Raw genomic sequence first — 7088 nt, 5'->3', positions numbered from 1 at the left:
CCAATTTACCATTGAAACATTCAAGGGCACATCCAATTTAATCGCTGATGCCCGGTCCCCCCCGAAAGTTAACGTTATGATAAGTGTTGACATTCTTATTTCTGTTTTGTTTTTATATATTTTATTTGTCTACCAGGGGACTCAGAGTCTCAGTGTGATTACTGGTAGTCACCTTATTATTACATGTGTTGTGTTATAAATGCCGGATGCGTCGGTTAACCGCACCTTTTGTTTAATGTAGTCATATTTCCCTATTCCTAGAGTAGAGGAAATATCCCTTTTTGGAGTGGGTGTGTATGACGCACATGCACCTGATGTAATTTTGTTTTTCGCCTGTGGCGATATTAATTGTTTTAGAGGGCCGTGTGCGTTCCATATGCACTTAATTCCAGGTGGCCAGTAGTTTACGTAAGTACCTCCGCGACGTGCGGTTTTTACAACCGTGATTTTGGCGACTAGGCGACATTGAGTCTGACCATCTGAGAAAAAAACATACCGCTTGGTCGCGGTGGAAATAGCACTTGTAGGGATTCGTGCCGCGATGTACCCCCAGGCGATATTTGGATATTTTTTTAATAAATAGCTAGGGTTTTAGAGATATCGGGGAGAAACATAGGAAGGCTGCAGGGGAAACGGACGTCGTCCACTGAACGAAATATATAAGTTCAGTCCGGGCGTGGTAAATATATTTTTTCTGCTCTGTGTATAACCTTGGTGTGATTGATGTGACTTTAAAGATTTTGATACTGTATTATACCAATATTATTTAGACGGTGCTGCCGGTCATCTGACGCAGTAATACTGTAGGCTCACTGTTCTATATATATATAAAAAGCTTAACCAGTCATCCTAGAGGACCTAGGTAAACTGTAGGTTATTATCTTTATTGTGATAGGTACCAGTATTAATTTTGTGTTACAAGGTTACTGAATGAGTAGTTAAGGGTTAATTAAAAATTAACCAGTTAGGAATAGAGTTGTAATACCGTTATTAATTAAGTTCCCCTGGAAGCGTTTCTCAATTATCACACGTTACTGAACGAGTAGTAAGGGTTAATTAAAAATTAACCAGTTAGGAATAGAGTTGTAATTCCTTTATTAATTAAGTTCTTCTGGCAGCGTTTCTCAATTATCACACGTGTGGGTGTTGTGTCACGGTGAAGTGATTAAAATATTGTGTAAACTAAACACCTATAGATTAACTAATTAGGTGATCAGTTCTGGGTTGTTATTATTTGTTGTTGTTAATTAACTACTGCGGCAGTATATTTGTCAGCGTAGGTTAATACAGATTCCAAAGTGTATTGTGTTTTTGTTGTGTTTTCTAGTGAACTAAACGTGCTATAATAATATATACTTTATATAAGATCTTATCTCTGATCATACCTAGACGAGCCAGCGGGTATAACTGCCTGTTACAGAGAGATCTAATAGATATACAGTTAGGAGAGAGATTTGGATAATCGTGTTTTATTCAGTTACGGGTATTATAGGATCCACGTGACACTGTTTTCTTTTCTATTAGTATATAATGATTATTCATTTTTCATTTCAACTTGTTTTCGTGCTTATATCCAATCAAATTTCAAGCACGATGTCCTGGGCACACACCTCAGTTATCTGTACAGGACAGTGGGTTAGTTGTTAGTGGTTAGTGAGAGAGAAGAGGGTGTAGTGGTCTTATACCTGCCCACTGAGTCGTTATAACTGGCTCTGAGTGGGAGCCGGTACCGGGCTGCGAACCCAGTACCTACCAGCCTTATGTCCGATGGCTTAACCACGACACCACTGAGGCCGGTAGTCTCAAATACCATGTCTTTCCTGTGTTTTTCTCTATTAGTATATAACGATTATTAACATAATTTTACTAAATGAGACTTAACTTTATGTACACACACACGCTCGCGCGCGCACGCACATACTAACACATATTTATATATAATCCTTCAGTTCTTTTAATTTTCAACACCAGGATCCCAAAGGGAACCAGATCAAGCGCTGGACCAATTTGAGAGACTCTTCAGGTGTGGTCGCTGGGGAGGTGCTGCTCTCCGACCAACCCGTTACCGGAGACTGGAGGATTAGTGTGAAGATACCGGTAAGACTACTGGACAGACCCTACATATCACAGGGGTGGGATGTAGCCCAATGTTCAAGCGTTGACCGGATGCGCGGTCCGTCTGGGATCGATCCCCGTCGGTGGGCTCATTAGATATTTCTCGTTCCAGCCAGTGCACTACAACTGGTATATCAAAGATCGTGGTATGTGCTATCCTGTCTTTGAGATGGTGCATATAAAAGATCCCATGCTACTGGGCTCTGGGCTCCGTTACACAAAACGATCTTAGCACTAAGATCACTTTAAGTTCACTTACGGTGATCTTAACGCTAAGAATGCTTCGTGGAACGGAGCCCTGTTGGAGACAATTTCACAAACATCTTAAGTTTAATACTACTGCGACTAGCAGTTATAACTGTCGTAGGTTTGCACGTGTTTGGCATCTATTTCACGCAGAAAAGTACATCATTACCAAAGAAGGGGAGGGACGCTTGATACGCAGTCGGTTTAAGATCGATCCTTGTCGGTGGGCCCATTGAGCTATTTCTCGTTCCAGTAAGTGCACCACAACTGGTATATCAAAGGTCGTGCTATGTACTGTCCTGTCTGTGGGATGGTGCATGTAAAAGATTCCTTGCTACTAATGGAAAACTGTAGTGGGTTTCTTCTCTAAGACTATATGTCTAAGACTATATGTCAAAATTACCAAATGTTTGACATCCAATAGCCGATGATTATTACTAAATCAATGTGCTCTAGTGGTGTCGTTAAAGAAAAGAAACTTTTAACTTTCATTACCAAAGCTGAAATATTTTAACTTTGTAAGAACGAAAGAAAATGAAATATGTATACTTCAAGCTATATTAGTTGTATTGTCAGTATTAATACGCATTATAGATTTACGTTTACGAGTAACCCATCCACCCCGGGGGAAAAAATCTACCATTACGTTTTATGAAATAGGTCCCTGAGTATCGGCATTGGGGCAACCAAGAATACAGTGGATGCACTCAAATAAATATTCTAGACAATGTATTTATTTTAAAAGACAATGTACCTTTAATTATCTTTTCAATATCTGGATTCTTTACGTATGTATGAAATAAACGCAGATTCCGTACATTATTAATTATTCACGTATTTATATGGATACGTATTAAAATTAATCGATAGTAACACTCACTGGTTTGCTATTTAAATTTCCTTTCCAGACGCTAAACGTCCAATACTCGAAGACATTCACAGTGGCACAATACGGTAACTAGACTTCTCTTTTGTTAGACATCTTTCAATTATAGGCATCAATAGATGTGTTTAAAGGGACTGTATCAAAGCTGCACAATTGAATATTGCATATTGGATATTTTTGTGGTTATGAAATGTCAAAATTATACCTTGACCAACATGCCCATAAAAATAAATACTTGTGGTGGTCTCAGTGATTGCAGTAGTACCAAATGCATTTTATTGGAAACAGAAAAGGTACTTACCTCGAAAACCAGCGCCAGTGACTTTAACAAGCGGATTTTCGGCTTCGGTACTTGCGACACTTGGTATAAAAGTTTGTTTTATTAACGAGACCACTAGAGCACATTGGTAATTCTGACTCGTAGTCATCAAGAGGAATCCCGCTATGTTTTTACATTAGCAGCAAGGGATCTTTTATATAACGCAAGCGGCCCAGGCGAGCACTCGACCGGCTGAGGTAAACCCTGCCCCACACTTGGTATAAAGAATGAGAAACGGAAACCGCAAGAGACACATTGCTTACTTGTTGAATTTATTAGCAAAGCGTCTTGTCACGGGGATTCTATAATTCCCGTAACTGAATAAAAGACGATTATCAAAAATCTCTCCTAACTGTATATCTATTAGATCTCTCTGTAACAGGCTGTTAAACCTAGTATGGCTCGTCTCTAGGTATGATCAGAGATACGATCTTATATAAAGTATATATAATATAGCACGTTAGTTCTCTAGAAAACACAACAACAAAACACAATACACTTTGGAATCTGTATTAATCTACGCTGACAAATGTACAGCCGTAGTAGTAATTAATAACAACAATAATAACAACCCAGAACTGATCACTTAATTAGTTAATCTCTGGGTGTCTAGTTACACAATATGCGAATCACTTCACCGTTACAACCACACCCACACGTGTGATAATTGAGAAACGCTTCCAGGAGAAGTTAATTAATAAAGGAATTACAACACCATTCCTAACTGGTTAATTTATAATAAACCCTTACTACTCGTTCAGTAACGTGTGATAATTTAGGAACGCTTTCTTGGGGAACTTAATTAATAAAGGAATTACAGCTCTATTCCTAACGGGTTAATTTTTAATTAACCCTAAACTACTCATTCAGTAACCTTTGTGACACAGAATTAATACTTATCACAATAAAGACAATAACCTACAGTTTACCCAGGTCGGCTAGGATGACTGGCTAAGCTTTATATTACCAAATACTCATATAATGTTAGAACAATAAGTCTACGATTTACTTCGTCAGATGACCGAAGACACTGTCTAAAGAATATCGGTATAATACAGTATTAAAATATTTAAAGTCACATCAATCACATCAAGGTTATACACAGAGCAGAAATGATATTTACCAAAGTCCAAACGGACTACGTTCCCTCGAGCCGTCCTAAATTCGTTCTCCTCGATATCTCTAAATCCTAGCTATTTATTCCAAAATCAGAATTGGCCTGGGGGAACAAGGCGGCACCTCACGTATCATCTCATATTTCATCTCTCCTAGCGTAGGTATTATTTCTCTCTGATCGTCAGACTACTGACGCCATCGTCGCCAAAATCACGGTTGTAAAACCGCACTCGCAGAGGTATTACGTAACTACTCGCCACATGGCCTCCACAGCGGGACTAAGTGCATATTGGAACGCAAGAATCGCGCGAGAAGTATTACGTAACAAGTTGTCCACCTGGGCTACGGGCAATAAACTGCACACGGCACCCTAACACAATTAAAATCGCCACAGGCGAAACAAATTAAGAGCATGTACCGTGACACGTCTTTTGAATGCGCATTTTCACAGAGGTTGGGACTCGCAAGAGGTGCTTGTGTCGCAGGATTGAACCACCTTGATGGATCCATTCAACTGATTGGGTTTTTCTCGTTCCAACCAGTGCACCAGTGCACCACAACTGGTCAAAGGCCGTGGTATGTGCTTTTCTGTCTGTGGGAAAAGTGAATATAAAAGATCCCATGCTGCATTACGAAATATGTAGCGGGTTTCCTCTGATGACTATGAGTCAGAATTACCAAATATTTGGCATCCAGTAGTCGATGATTAATTAATCAATGTGCTCTATTGGCGTCGTTAAACAAAACAAATTATTTCACAGAGATGATATGAAACAAAACGGCAATGTCATTTGTATGTCCAGGACCGTATTTAGAGAAGCATGGGACAGTTGCCTTACCTTCACGAAATCTTTTGCACAAGTGTCCTTTGTATTTCATTTTAAGTTATTTCCGTGCTTATATCCAATTAAGGACAGTGAGTTGTTGATTAGTGTGTTGATGTTTAGTAAGAGAGAAGAGGTTGTATTGGTATTACGCCTACCAACTGAGTCGTTAAACCTCGCCCTGGATAGGAGCCTATACCGGGCTGCGAACCCGGTACCCACTAGCCTTGTGTCCGATGGCTTGACCACTACACAACCGAGAAAGATAATGTCCTTGGTAGTTTGAAAAGTCTATATCAATGCGCTCTTTCCTAGTTATTTTTGATTGGTTTGGTCCCTTTGTCATTCATGGGGATATGATGCTTAAGGGATATTAGTATTGCGATCTGCAGGTTAAAGTTTAATCTCAGTGCTATAACCACCAAATAAAATACGTTAGCATATGTATGTCTATCAGTGACAAGTATAATGTGTTGGTTTATTGCAGTGTTGCCTCGCTTCGAGGTTATAGTTGACCTTCAACCCTTTGCGTTAACCTCTGACACCAGCCTGACCGGAACTATTAAGGCCAAGTAAGATTATAACGAGAGGAGGGAGATACAGACAGACATACAGAGAGAGAGAGAGAGAGAGATAGATAGATAGATAGAGAGAGAGAGAGAGAGAGAGAGAGAGAGAGAGGAGAGAGAGAGAGAGAGAGAGAGAGAAGAGAGAGAGAGAGAGAGAGAGAGAGAGAGAGGGTTAGACACAGATATACATATATACATACATACACACACACAGACAGACAGACATACATGCAGAGGAGAGGGTGAGGGGAAGGGGGAGGGAGAAAGGTTAGGGAGAGAAGGAGGGAGAATCAGACATACAGAGAGAGAGAGAGAGAGAGAGAGAGAGAGAGAGAGAGAGAGAGAGAGAGAGAGAGAGAGAGAGAGAGAGAGGGGGGGGGGGGAGAGAGAGACAGAGACAGATAGACAGACACACAGAGAGAGTTTTAGTCTCATCTCGAATATGTGTTGTTATCAGTTTTGTTTTACCATTCAGCAACTTCCCAATCCTTTCTACGTAAGAATAACAAGGTTTGTATGCGATGGTACAAGGGATATTTATTCAACTCACTCCACTCAACAGAGATAAATATAGAGACTTACAAAATTTGCTAATCTAACATGGATTTACTTTGTTAGAAAGAATTATTTTATTATTTTTGGAGATAGCGTTTTATTTTATCTCAAAGGTACACTTTTGGAAAACCGGTGAAAGGTATGGCAGAAATACGTGTCCATGTGGATCAAGACAACGATTACTGTGGAAGACCACCCAAACACGTTGAACTGGCATTCCCGGTGAGTAACCTCTAAATATTTAGTTTTTTAAAAAAGAAAACAATTTGAGAAACCCTCACCTCGAAACAAAAACCCAATGCGAAAAATATATTGTGACAAAGATTTCAGATTAAAAACCTATTACGCAGCCGATTCCAAAACACTCCATTCCTTTTTTTTTATCAGCTAATGTGAACGAGCAAGTTCACATTCGTCGTGCACAAGACAGAGTGTAAGAAAGAAGTGTTTTATTTTAC

The 7088-nt window shown here is 39.6% G+C and overlaps 1 long non-coding RNA gene across 1 annotated transcript; it reads left to right on the top strand.

Annotated features, from left to right (window-relative positions):
* Nucleotides 1-1723: 1723 nt before the first annotated feature.
* On the top strand, nucleotides 1724-6852 carry LOC121367051. The gene is made up of 4 exons (XR_005957299.1): nucleotides 1724-2097; nucleotides 3270-3315; nucleotides 5994-6078; nucleotides 6744-6852. It is a non-coding gene; the product is annotated as an uncharacterized LOC121367051 (long non-coding RNA).
* Nucleotides 6853-7088: the final 236 nt, after the last annotated feature.

Source organism: Gigantopelta aegis, unplaced genomic scaffold (assembly GCF_016097555.1).
Source record: "Gigantopelta aegis isolate Gae_Host unplaced genomic scaffold, Gae_host_genome ctg8618_pilon_pilon, whole genome shotgun sequence".
Taxonomy (NCBI): Eukaryota; Metazoa; Mollusca; class Gastropoda; order Neomphalida; family Peltospiridae; genus Gigantopelta; species Gigantopelta aegis.
The sequence above is the reverse complement of the archived record's forward strand: the minus strand, read 5'-3'. Positions and strand labels throughout refer to the sequence as shown.